At 34.7% G+C, this 14,472-nt stretch overlaps 1 protein-coding gene across 5 annotated transcripts in view; it reads right to left on the reverse strand.

Moving 5' to 3' along the window:
• LOC115218740 (protocadherin gamma-A11-like) overlaps positions 1-14,472 on the reverse strand; it is a 335,456-nt gene that overhangs the window by 230,095 nt on the left and 90,889 nt on the right. Inside the window, exons 2-3 of one of the 5 annotated variants that reach the window (XR_003882269.2) lie at positions 14,105-14,199; positions 13,858-14,040 (exon numbers count right to left, since the gene is read on the reverse strand). The exons of the other annotated variants lie outside the window; for them this stretch is intronic. The gene's annotated coding sequence lies outside the window, so the exon portion shown is untranslated. Of the gene's footprint in view, positions 1-13,857; positions 14,041-14,104; positions 14,200-14,472 lie in introns of those variants that run through there. 5 annotated transcript variants of the gene reach the window in all.

Below are 14,472 nucleotides of genomic sequence, written 5' to 3' on the forward strand. Positions count from 1 at the left end.
TGTATTTATTTCTATATATATATAGATGTGTGTGTGTGTATACATATATGTGCGTATGTACAGGCTTGTGTAAATGTGCATATATTTGAATGTATGTATATGTATGAGAGCATGTCTGTGTGTATTTTTGTGTGTGTGTGTGATGGATTCTCTTGTGATGAATATATATGTGTGTGTGTATGTGTGTGTGGTTATGTGTTTGTGTGTGTGTATGATGGCTTCTTTTGTGATGAATATATATGTGTGTGCGTATGTGTGTGTGTGTACGTGTGTGTATAGATATGTGTGTATTTATTTCTGTGTGTATATAGATGTGGTGTGTGTGTGTGTATAAATATATGTGCATATTTACAGGCTTCTGTAAATGTGCATATATTTGAATGTATGCATGTGTATAAGTGCATGTCTATGTGTGCATGCATATGTGTGTATGTGTGTGTGTGTGTGTATGATGGTTCTCTTGTGATGAATATATATGTGTGTGCGTATGTGTGTGTGGGTATGTGTTTGTGTCTAAGTGTCTGTGTGTGTGTGTGTGTGTGTATTTATTTCTATGTGTATATTGATCTGTGTGTATTTATGGGCTTGTGTAAATGTGCATATATTTGAATATATGCATGTGTATGAATGCATGTCTGTGTGTGTGCAAATACATGTAGATATATTTCATATGTCTTAGTCGGAAGACATTTACTTATTCAGTCAGTTCCTTTAATTTAAAGATATGATATTAAATCATGCAAAACATTCCAGAGTGTCAACACACTAAAAATCCCATTTTATCAACGAAATTCATCAGGAATTGGTTTTGAAGGGATGCTATGTATCATGCCACAGAACCCCCACATTGGCACATGGACAGCCTTGTTAATATTTACATGAAATCGACATTTCTCTGCTGAATTGTTCATCGCAACCCATACACCATCATTCTTGATAACATCTCAGACACATGCCCGAACAATATCTGTTAGAGGTAGTAATATATATACAAAATACTATATATATACATACATATATATATAGATATATATTATATATATATATATATATATATATATATATGTATGTATATATATAATATTATATATATATATATTAATATATATATATATATATATATGTATATATATGTATATATGTATATATGTATATATATAATGTATATAGTATATACATATTATGTATATCTAGATAGATAGATAGATAATGTATGTTTATTTGTAAGAGTTCTAATGCCTGGCTCCTCAATGTATGGAATAATTAGGGTGTGGATATGACTATATAAGTTATTGCAGTTGTCTAAAATGACAATGAAGAACAGATTTTCGGGGAGAGAATAAATCTAAGGAAAAAGTTGTGTCTGTGTGTGTGTGTGTGTGTGTGTGTGTAAGTTGGGTAGTAGAAATGAGAGATACAAACTCAGTATGTAAAGCAGAGGATACAAATTTATATTAGCTTTATAGGTAATAAATTCAGAAATATATGCATGTATGTTGCGTTTATATATATATAATATATAATATAATATATATATATATATTATATATATATACATTATATATATATGAATATATATATATGTATGTATATATATATATATATATATATATATATATATATATATATATATATAATATATACATATATACATGCACACACAAACATATGTATAGATAATTACATACATATACACACTCGTACACACACCCACATGTATATTTATATATGTATAAATATATATGTACAGATTGTTCCAGGAAAAAAAAATCCCTGCAACATTTTAACAGCTAATAACTTATTTAATTCTGATTTCTGCTTGGATTTAACCCATAAGAAATACAAAAGATAGACAGACTTGAATAAAGAAAATTTATCCTAAAATACTTCTGGAAATTTGAAAATGCAGTCTAAGTTCAAATACAGTTTAAGAAAGAGCTTCAATGAGTTCTACCAATGCAATAAACATACATTACACACACACACACGTGTATTATATATATATATATACTCTTTTACTCTTTTACTTGTTTCAGTCATTTGACTGCGCCATGCTGGAGCACCGCCTTTAGTCGAGCAAATCGACCTCCCGGGACTTATTCTTTGTAAGCCCAGTACTTATTCTATCGGTTCTCTTTTGCCGAACTGCTAAGTGACGGGGACGTAAACACACAGCCATCGGTTGTCAAGCGATGCTAGGGGACAAACACAGACACACAAACATATACACACACACTTATATATATATATACAAATACGACAGTTTCCGTCTACCAAATCCACTCACAAGGCATTGGTCGGCCTGGGGCTATAGCAGAAGACACTTGCCCAAGATGTCACACAGTGGAACTGAACCCGGAACCATGTGGTTGGTTAGCAAGCTACTTACCACACAGCCACTCCTGCGCCTATATATATATATATATATACATATATACATGTATGTGTGTGTGTGTGTGTGTGCAAGAGAGATGAGTGTGCTGGTATGGCCATGTGATGTGTATGGATGAGGACAGCTGTATAAAGTGCCAATCTCTAACTGTGGAAGGAATCTGTGGAAGATATAGGACGAGGTAGTGAAGCATGATCTTTGAGTGCTGGGCCTCATGGAGGTGATGCGAAGTGACTGAGACCTTTGGTGATATGTTATGCATGAGAAAACTCGTCAAGCCAAGTGAAATCATAATCATGACCGATACCAATATCAAGTAACTGGCACTCATGCCGGTGGCACATAAAAGCACTCAAGCAAATGACATATAAAAAGCACCCATTACGCTCTCGGAGTGGTTGGCATTAGGAAGGGCATCCAGCTGTAGAAACACATGCCAAATCAGATTGGAACCTGGTGCAACTCTCTGGCTTACCAGGTCCCATTCAAACCATCTAATCCATGCCAGCATGGAAAGAAGAATATTAAATGATGATGATGATGATGATGATATATGCACATACATACATACATACACACACACACACATATATACACACACATATATATCCATATACATATATATATATAAAGAATAAATATCTACATTGTCTGTAATGTGAATTAGATGTTTTACCCATACTCCTTTGAAGGATATTCATTTCCTTAGTTTGTTAGTACACACACACACACACGCACACACACACACACACACACACATATATATATACATAGGCGCAGGAGTGGCAGTGTGCTAAGTAGCTTGCTTACCAACCACATGGTTCCGGGTTCAGTCCCACTGTGTGGCACCTTGGGCAAGTTTCTTCTACTATAGCCTTGGGCCACCCAAAGCCTTGTGAGTGGATTTGGCAGACGAAAACTGAAAGAAGCCTGTCGTATATATATATATATATATATATATATATATATGCATACATAATGTATATTTTTGTGTATCTATATTTGTCCCCCCAACATCACTTGCCAACCGATGCTGGTGTGTTTATATCCCCATCACTTAGTGGTTCAGCAAGAGAGAATATATAGAATATATATATATTGGAATATATATATATATACATATATTGGAATATATTTAATTCTGTTTCTTTTTCCACCCATGCCTCTAGTACTAGTTAGTCATTGTCAACTTGCAAATTTTTAAACCTATTGCCCTGAAGAAGGAGGAATTGCTAAATAATGGGTATTATATCCCCTTATTTTTACCAGAAATCTAGAAATGATCATTGGTACCCTAATTTAACAATTTTTAGCTATCCTGACTTTTAATTTATTTCCTCCTAGTATCTTTTATTTCGATTTCATCACTACTTCTAACCTTCTTCAACATATTTATGTATACATGTATGTTTTAATATATTTATGTCTAATTCTAAAATTTTTTTTAATCTTTTATCTTACATATATATTTTTTTAATATATTTACTTGTTTATAGATTTTTTAAAAAAAATGTCTATGTATCTATATATTTTTAATGTGTCATGTATAGAGCCGTTCTTGAAATTCATTTGAAATCGTAGTCATGTTCACAGATTAAATTACCTGGTCTTATGTTTCTTCATATCATATATTCTTATCTTTTGTCTCAAGTTCCACTTGAACACTTCTAAGTGCAAACCTTAACATTGTCAGAGAATTTCTGATTAACCATATTCTTTCCCATAACTATTATGTATTAATATATATATTATATTATATATATATATATATAATATATATATATATGTGTGTGTGTGTGTGTGTGTGTGTGTATATATATATATATATATATATATATGTATGTATGCATGTATGTATGTATATCAACAGCTAAGTCCAATAAAATACCATAAAAAATTTTTCTTTCATCACTAAATGTAGTTTATTCCACTGGCAATGTGACTGAAGGTGCCAAAGCATATGTACTGCTAGAAATAAGAGTTAAAGACTCTTTTAAATATATATATATATATATATATATCACCGTGACCGACCAGGCTATCAGATGTTGCTACACATCGCTGGTCACAATGCGCTTTGCATTGTTTCACCTCGTTAGCTATGTGAGAAGGCCAACAGAAGAGAGAGTGAGAGAAAGCTGTGGCAAACAAGTACAGCAGGGATCGCCACCACACCCTGCCGGAGCCTCGTGGAGCTTTAAATGTTTTTACTCAATAAACACTCACAATGCCTGGTCTGGGAATCGAAACTGCGATCCTACAACTGCAAGTCTGCTGCCCTAACCACTGGGCCATTGCACCTTCACACTCACACACACATATATATGTATGTGCATATATATATATATATATATATATATATACATATATATACATACACACACGTACATATATACAGTTACAGTTGACCTGGGGTTAAACTAATAACAACATTTGACCCATAAATGCTCTGTATTCTTTGCTATCATAAGAGATTCTGATCATTAGGACTGGCCAATTGTCTAGGGCATCTATTCAATACTCTATTCACTCTGCTGCTCCTCTCATCACTACTACAATATCTCTAATTCTCATAACCCTGCATCAACCTCTATGCTAAATCCTCCTGCCCTAAAACGGTAAAAGCAATAACCTTTCGGAGTATCATTCCAGTTCTTACGTTTTTTCCCACCATGTTTTTCTAATAAGCTGGAATTAAAAATGAACTTAAATTGCATCCGTTTCAACAGTTTCGGAGGGCCAGGGAATACTTAGGCACAGATTACCACTTCCTTCTGAATAAAGTGTAGCATATACATGCATACATACTTGCATACATACATACATACATACATACATACATGCATGCATGCATGCATACATACATATCAGCTGTCAAATCAGAAGTTAACATAAATCTAAAGATCAGCAAAAAACAAAATATCTACACTGAGGAATCTACAACTGCTCTATCCAGATTACAAGCCCAGGTTTATACCTGTAATTATTGGGTCACTGGGATATGTAACACACTGCCTTTAAATATATCTGTGTCCAACATCATCATCATCATCGTTTAACGTTCGCTTTCCATGCTAGCATGGGTTGGGCGATTTGACTGAGGTCTGGCAAACCAGATTGCTGTACCAGGCTCCAATCTGATCTGGCAGAGTTTCTACAGCTGGATGCCCTTCCTAATGCCAACCACTCTGAGAGCGTAGTGGGTGGATTTATGTGCCACCGGCATGAGGGCCAGTCAGGTGGTACTGGCAACGACCATGCTCAAGTGGTGTTTTTTACATGCCACCTGCACAGGATCCAGTCCAGCGGCACTGGCAACGACCTTGCTCGAATATTTTTCATATTCCACCATCACAAGTGCCAGTAAGATGATGCTGGAAATGATCACATTTGAATGGTGCTTTTTAGATGCCACCAACATAGAAGCCAGTCAGCTACTCTGGCAGCGATTATGGTCGGATGGTGCTCTTAGTGCTCCTCTGGCACAGGTGCCAGTCATTAAATTTGCAAATTGGATTTAAGAGACAAAATAAACACATTTGGGGAAAAAAAATCTGTGTGAAAGCCCTTCTTACACACATCTTGGTCGTCGTCATCAGCATCATCATTTAATGTTTGTATTCCATGCTGACATGGGTTTGATGGTTTGATGGGAGCTGGCAAGCTCAAGGGCCAAGCTTGGCTCCTTTGACTGTTTTGAAATGGTTTCTATGGCTTGATGACCTTCCTGTGCCAACCACTTTACAAAGTGTACTAGATGCTTTTTACAAGGCACCATCACCTGTGCATTTTATGTGGCACACACACACACACACACACATGCATGCATATATACATATATATATATATATATATATATAATTGTTATCCAAACAAGAAAGCACAAAAAAAACACAACAACGCGAGGACTTGGAACAAATATAGAATTATTGGACGCTCAGGAAAGAAGGAAAGAAGGAGGGTTTAACGTTTCGAGTGGAGCTCTTCATCGGAAACATAGGAGAAGGAAAGATCCAGAGAAGGGAAGACAATCAACATCAGACTTAATTTATTAAATAGAGTTTAATAAATTTCATCAAATGAACTAAATGAAGTGGACTCGATGTGAAAAGGGAATAAGTTTATATTTCATATTCTCAGACAATTGCTTCAGACAAAAGGACCAAGATTTCCAAAAGGAGAACATCATAGAGGTCGCATATCTATATATATATATATATATATATATATATATATTATATTATATATATTATCTACTCTTTACCTCTTTTACTTGTTTCAGTTATTTGACTGTGGCCAAGCTGGAGCACCGCCTTTAGTCAAGCAAATCGACCCCAGAACATATTCTTTGTAAGCCTAGTACTTATTTTGTCGGTCTCTTTCACCGAACCGCTAAGTTACAGGGACGTAAACACACCAGCATCGGTTGTCAAGCAATGTTAGTGGGGCGACAAACACAGACACACAAACATATTCACACACATCTTTCAGTTTCCGCCTACCAAAACCACTCACAAGGCTTTGGTCAGCCCGAGACTATAGTAGAAGACACTTGCCCAAGGTGCCATGTAGTGGGACAGAACCCAAAACCATATGGTTGGTAAGCAAGCTACTTACCACACAGCCACTCTTACGCTTATTATATGCCCTTTGAAATACAAGTACTACTCACTTTTGCCAGCTGATAGGATTGGAACAACATGAAATAAAGAATCTTACTCAAGGACACAAGGCATCGCCAGAAGCTGAACTCACAACCTTATTATTGTGACCCAGATACCTTAATCACCAAACCACGCACCTTCACAGGTATATATATATATATATATATATATATATATATGTATGTATGTGTAAGTAGCTTGTTTTCCAACCACATAGTTCCGGGTTCAGTCCCACTATGTGGCACCCTGGGCAAGTGTCTTCTACTATAGCCTCGGACCGACCAAAGCCTTGTGAGTGGATTTGGTAGATGGAAACTGAAGGAAGCCCGTCGTGTATATATATATATATATATATATATATATATATATATATGTATATGTTTGTGTGTGTATATGTTTGTCCCCACCCAACATCACTTGACAACCGATGCTGGTTGTGTTTACGTCCCCGTTACTTAGCAGTTCGGCAAAGAGATCGATAGAATAAGTACTAGGCTTACAAAGAATAAGTCCTGGGGTCGATTTGTTCGACTAAAGGCGGTGCTCCAGCATGGCCACAGTCAAATGACTGAAACAAGTAAAAGAGTAAAAGAGTAAGAGTATATATATACATATATATATATATATATAATATATATATATATATATATATATATGCAAATGTGTGTGTGTATATACCTATAAATGCATATATATAAATAATGTGTGTATATAATGTGTGTGTATATATATATATGTTTGTGTGTGTGTATACAATAGATAAATAAAGAATGGCATGTTTTTATTTAATGAAACATATTCCTAACTCAGCAAAACTGCAAAAAGTCTTCAAGGCAGAAGCTTCGCCATATGGGATCAGTCATCAATGTTTCCACACAGACCACACACAGGTGCACGTACACCTGCACACAAAGGCACGCGCGCACACACAGACACGCACGTGCAAATTATATCTGTAGAGATATTTCTTAGTATCTTCATGCGCGTGTGTGTGTGTTTCAGTCGTCGTATCTGTATTGTAAGGATAGAAGTGTGTAAGGGAGATAACTGTTGCAATGTTAATGAGCAAGTTGTTTCTAGTGAATGAACGCAAAATCAGAGATTTCTACTCTCTACTCTGGGTAGAGATTTCTACTCTAGGCAAAATGCCTGAAATTTTTTTTTTTTGCGGGGGGAGGGGAGCCAGTCGATTAGATCGACTCTAGCTGGTACCTAATTTATCGACCTCGAAAGGATGATAGGCAAAGTCCACCTCGGCGGAAACGCAAGGTAGATAGATATTTTAAGGAAACTATTATAAGTATATATTTTTACTTGTTCTAGTCGTTGAATTACAACCATTCTGGAACAACGCAATGAAGAGTTTTAGGCGAAAAGATCGGCCTCGGTGCTTACGTACTTATTATTTTTTTTTGTTTTTTTTTTTGAAGTGTGGTAGTTATTCTGTTTTGGCTAAGCTATATATATTATATATATACTATATATAAAGAGAGAGAGAGAGAGAAAGAGATAGATAGATAAATAGATGGAGATATATATATATATATATATATATATAATATATTATATATATATATATATATATATATATATATATATATACATATATGTATATGTTTGTGTGTGAGTGGAGGCACGTGGCTTAGTGGTTAAGGTTTCAGCATCATGATCGTAAGATTGTGGTTTCGATTCCTGGACCGGGCGATGCGTTGTGTTCTTGAGCAAAACACTTCATTTCATGTTGCTCCAGTCCACTCAACTGGCAAAAATGAGTAATGCTGCGATGGACTGACATCCCATCCACCTGGGGAACACATACACCATGGAAACCGGGAAACCGGGCCCATGATCCTAGCTAGGCTTTAAAAGGGCACATTTATTTTTTATTTATATATATATATATATATATATATATATATATATATGTATGTACATATATGCATACACATACATACAAACATGTATGCATAATCACATAAATATACATACAGGCACAGGTGTTGCAGTATGGTAAGAAGCTTCTTTCCCAACCACATGACTCTGGGTTCAGTCCCACTGCATGGCATTGTGAGTAAGTGTCTTCTACTAACGCATCAGGCTGACCAAATGTTTGACTGAATCTTGTGGATGGAAACTGAAAGAAGCCTGTTATATATACCTATTTCTTTATTACCCACAGGGGGTTAAACATAGAGGGGACAAACAAGGACAGATATAGGTATTAAGTCGATTACATCGACCCCAGTGCGTAACTGGTACTTAATTTATCGACCCCGAAAGGATGAAAGGCAAAGTCAACCTTGGCGGAATTTGAACTCAGAACGTAACGATAGACGAAATACCTCTATGCATTTCATCCGGCATGCTAACGTTTCTGCCAGCTCGCCACCTTCATATCTACCTCTGTGTGTGTGTGTCTTTGCATCCGCATTTGTATGTACACACATTCACTCACGCACACATATATATGTATGTATGCAGCGTGGTCAATGCCAGTACCGCCTGACTGCCCCACCACCCATGCCGGTGGCATGTAAAAAACACCCACTACACTCTTGGAGTGGTTAGCACTAGGAAGGGCATCCAGCTGTGGAAACACTGTCAGATCAGATTGGAGCCTGGTGCAGCCTCCTGGCTTGCCGGTTCTCAGTCAAACCGTCCAACCCATGCAAACCTGGAAAGCAGACGGTAAACGACAATGATGATGATGTATGTATGTATGTATATATGTATGTATGTATGTATGTATGTATGTATGTATGTATGTAGGTATGCATGTATGTGTGTGTGTGTGTGTGTATATATATATATATACACTTAAACAGAAAAATGCATGCTTGTAATTGCATGTACATACATACATACATAAGATAGATAGGTAGAGGGTAGATAGAAACACAGACATATATATGTACATGCAAACATTCATACATGCATAGAGACAGACATAAGGAAATGAATAATTAAACCCCATATAACTCACATTCACACACGTACATATACACACACAAATACACATACACTTTAACGCATTTATAGTGAAGTTATCTATGTAATACTTGAGAACGTTTTTTCTATTTTTGAAAAAAGTGAACAGAAGGGAGGTAATTGTGTTTCCTTAATTGAAAATACTTTCCAATACATTATTGATGTTTACAATATGGATACACACTTCTCAGAAACATGCTAATAACTTCTAACAATTAGTATAGGTCAGATATTTAAGTGGAACAGTATGACTGATTTCATTTCTCCTTTATATAGGAATTTTATGCGATCAAAAGGATGAAATGTAAAGTTGACTCTTGTAGGGGATTTGAACTCAGAACATATCCATCATCATCATCGTTTAACGTCCGTTCTCCATGCTAGCATGGGTTGGACGGTTCGACCGGGGATCTGGGAAGCCAGAAGGCTGCACCAGGCTCCAGTCTGATCTGGCAATGTTTCTACAACTGGATGCCCTTCCTAATGCCAACCACTCCGTGAGTGTAGTGGGTGCTTTTTACGTGCCACCTTCACAGGTGCCAGGCAAGGCTGGCAACAACCACGGTCGGATTGGTGCATTTTACGTGCCACTGGCACGGAAGCCAGTCGAGGCGGTACTGGCATCGGCCACGATTCGGATGGTGCTTTTTACGTGCCACCGGCATGGAAGCCAGTCAAGGCGGCGCTGGCAGTCGAGGCGGCACTGACAGTCGAGGTATACCACAAAACCAAGGAATTTCTATCTGTCAGTCTGTCGGTTCAGTTAATACAACATTATTCATATTATAGCATGCTGTTTAATTTATTATTTTTTTTTAGTAGAAAACTGGTTCTGTGACAGAATCAACCATTTCGAAGTTCATACTTCAACTCTTCTCAGGTGTGCAATATTTTCAAAACTGAATAAGGTGTGGTTTAATCGGTTTATTTACAAATACATTAATAAATAGGAAAACAAACAATACAAATAAAAAAATAACATTTCAAAAGAGCCAAACCATAAAATTCATTTACACTTATTTTGTTGTATCCTGTAGAACAGTGGTTCTCGACTGGGGTCCAGATGATCCCTGGGGGCCAATGTAAGAGTTTTGGGGCTACACACAAGCAAACTAATAATAATAATAATAATAATGAAATTATTGTATACAGTGCTCAGGTGCACCACAACTTGTCAGAAAGTGCATATAAAGTACATGCAGTAATGTAATGTATGAGTCAGATACATGCTTGTGTGTGTATGGAGGGGAGAAAATCAGGTGTAGTGTTGGCGAATCTCAGAAAGCATGGAAGTTTTGAAGGATGCAGTGCTCCGACAACTAACAACTGATGCCGGCAGTTTGTTCCATGCTTCGGGTTCCACAGTAGTTCATTAAGGGTCCATGAAAGAATTTTGTTTCAAATGTATTTATTGTAAGAAACAGCTAGGTTACTTCCTCTCAGGTTTTACATAGTCCAACCTACACAAGGGAAGGCGTGATAAACAAGATAAGAATTTTGATAGCTGCATCTATAAAACTACTTCCTATGAGGATCCACCCGAATAGAATAGAAGTCAAAGGAGTCCCTAGATAAAACAATGGTTCAGAATCCCTGCTATAGAATCATGAGATACTAGAAAATAAAGGGTGTCGTGTGAGTTAATGAGTAAATCTCTATAAATATAAAGCTGAAGTTGTCTGTGTGTGGCAGGTTTGGTAGCCTTCAACTAACGCTATCTCCTCCGGGACCCTTTGGTGCAAGTTGACCAAAATTGAGAGTATGATAGAAGAAGGCTTGCTCTTCATTCTGTAGAAGATAAAATTCAAATCGGACCATGTTAACACCAAAAATTATTTACATAAAAAAGGTGCTTTTTTTCTATGAAAATCCCTATTTTTTACGATTTTTTAACTGCTGTGTCGCCATTTTTCGGTGTATTTCAACCAGAAAAATTTTTCATTTAAAGAGAATAACAAGCTACATAATGGAAAATTTTAACTTTTCAAAAATTCCAATTCTAAAGGGTTGAAACAAACTAGTTTTATATTAAAGTTATTCTTAAAAGCCATATAAAAAATTCAAAAGTCGACTCAAATATAACCTCAATGAAAGGCAAATTTATAAATTCTTTGAAATAGGGAATTAGTTGATTTAAAGACTAAGGTAAATAGCAGATAATATTACCGGGTTAATTTCATATTGTGAAAAATCTATATACATTTTATACATTTTTATTTTGCAATAAAATCTTAAATAGAAAAAAAATATATATTCTACACAACTTAAACCTAGCCTGAATTTAAATCTTATCTTTCAATGACTTATTATATTTTATTCAGGCTTGATCAACCTCATTTATCTATTCTGTTTATTTTCTGAAAGCATGCAAACCAATCATTAAGCGGAATCAAATTTTGAATCAGTTTCTGACTAAAGATTAACACGAATAATAAAAATAAAAAAAAAGTGTAAGCAAAATTATATTATTATATATTTATTCAGAATATCACAAACAAAGTTATGATATATATATATTTGTGTATGTGTGTGTGTGTGCGTTTGTATGTATGCATATAAATACATATATATGTAGGTATATATATATGTAGGTATATGTATATATATATATATATATATATATATATATACATATGTATATATATCATATATATTATATAGATATGTGTGTATGTATATATAAATATATATATATACATAAATATATATAAGTATAGTATATGTAGTATATATATGCAAACATATATTTATATACGTATGAATTAGTGTGTGTGTGTGTATGGTGTGTGTGTGTGTGTGTGTGTGTGTGTGTGTGGTGTATATATATATTTATGTGTGTATGTATGCATGCATGTATACATTAATAGCCGTGTGGTGAAAAAGTTTGCTTCTCAATAACATATTTTGGGGTTCAGTTATGTTCAGTTCCATTGCATTTCACCTTCAGAAATTGTCTTGCTCTACAACCCTAGGCCAGCGAAATCTTTGTATGAGGATCTGTTAAACAGAAACTAAAAAGAAACCAGTTGTGTATGTGTGTAACTGCATATATTCGTATCGCTTTGCCTTGATGTCATGTAAGTTGTGTCCAATTCCTATCTTTTGAGTAAACATGTCTTGCCCAGGAGAAATATTACATTGCTTCAAAACAAATGAAGATTGGTGACATGAAGAGTAGCCATTAATTTTTTTTTTAAATCTGTCTCAATAAATTCTGTCTGAGACTTTCGAAATATGGAAATGTGAATGTAAAAAACACCCATGATTTTTATTTATGCATGTGTGTGTGGTGTGTGTGTGTGTATGTGTGTGTGTTTGTATGTGTGTGTATATATATATATATATGTATATATATGTACATGCATACATATATATGTATGTAATGTAAATACATATGTATATATATGCATATATATAATATATACATATACATATATATACAATATATACATTTATATATTTATATATATATATATATATATATCTATATATATATATATATATATATATATACACATATATATATATACACATATACATACATACATACATATATATATATATATATATACATAGACATTATATATATATATAGATATAATATATATATATATATTTATATATGCACACACACACATATATATATACACACACCTACATATATGTACATATGTATATATATGTATATTTGAGTGTGTGTGCATGTGTGTGTGAGTGTGTGTGTGTATATGCACAGCATTTGTACATTTTGATGTGCATATGTGCACATGTATATGCAAAGATACACATTTTCTAAACATGTTCTGACTATGATAAATCCAACTTTTAAAAGCATTCCAACAATGATTATCCTGTCTTTTTTTTTTTGAAAGCCTTCCAAACATGACCATCCTGTCTGTTTCTTTTATTTTTTTTTTAAGCATGCCAAACCATACCCATCCAGTCATTTTCAAATCATTCCAAGTGTGGCCATAACATGTTCCAAATGTAACCATCAGCCGGTGGTGCCCCAGCATGGCCGTGGCCTTCGGGCTAAAACATTTTTAAGGATTTAAGGATCTCATGTTTTTTAAAGCCCTCATCTCACACCCTACCTGTCTTTTTTGTTATTATTTTTTAAAGACACATTGGATAATGTAGTCCAGGATATGCTGCCTGAAAAATAAAAAAAATGGGATGGTCAAAGATGGAATGCCTTTAATCAGAGCTAACCTGGTGCTAAAACAACATTAACAACTAGTGACTGAAAGGTTATGTGTGTATGTTTTAAAATGTATAATTATGATGATGAAATATATTGGATTATTCATGTGGATTTATAATTTAACAGCAGTTTTCATGATTGTTAACAGCAAAGTATAAAATGTTTTATCCTCAAGTCAGTGCTTTGACCATACTGGAGCACTTGTTTAATAAATTTTAGTCGAT

The sequence above is a fragment of the Octopus sinensis genome, linkage group LG14 (genome assembly GCF_006345805.1).
Source record: "Octopus sinensis linkage group LG14, ASM634580v1, whole genome shotgun sequence".
Lineage (NCBI taxonomy): Eukaryota > Metazoa > Mollusca > Cephalopoda > Octopoda > Octopodidae > Octopus > Octopus sinensis.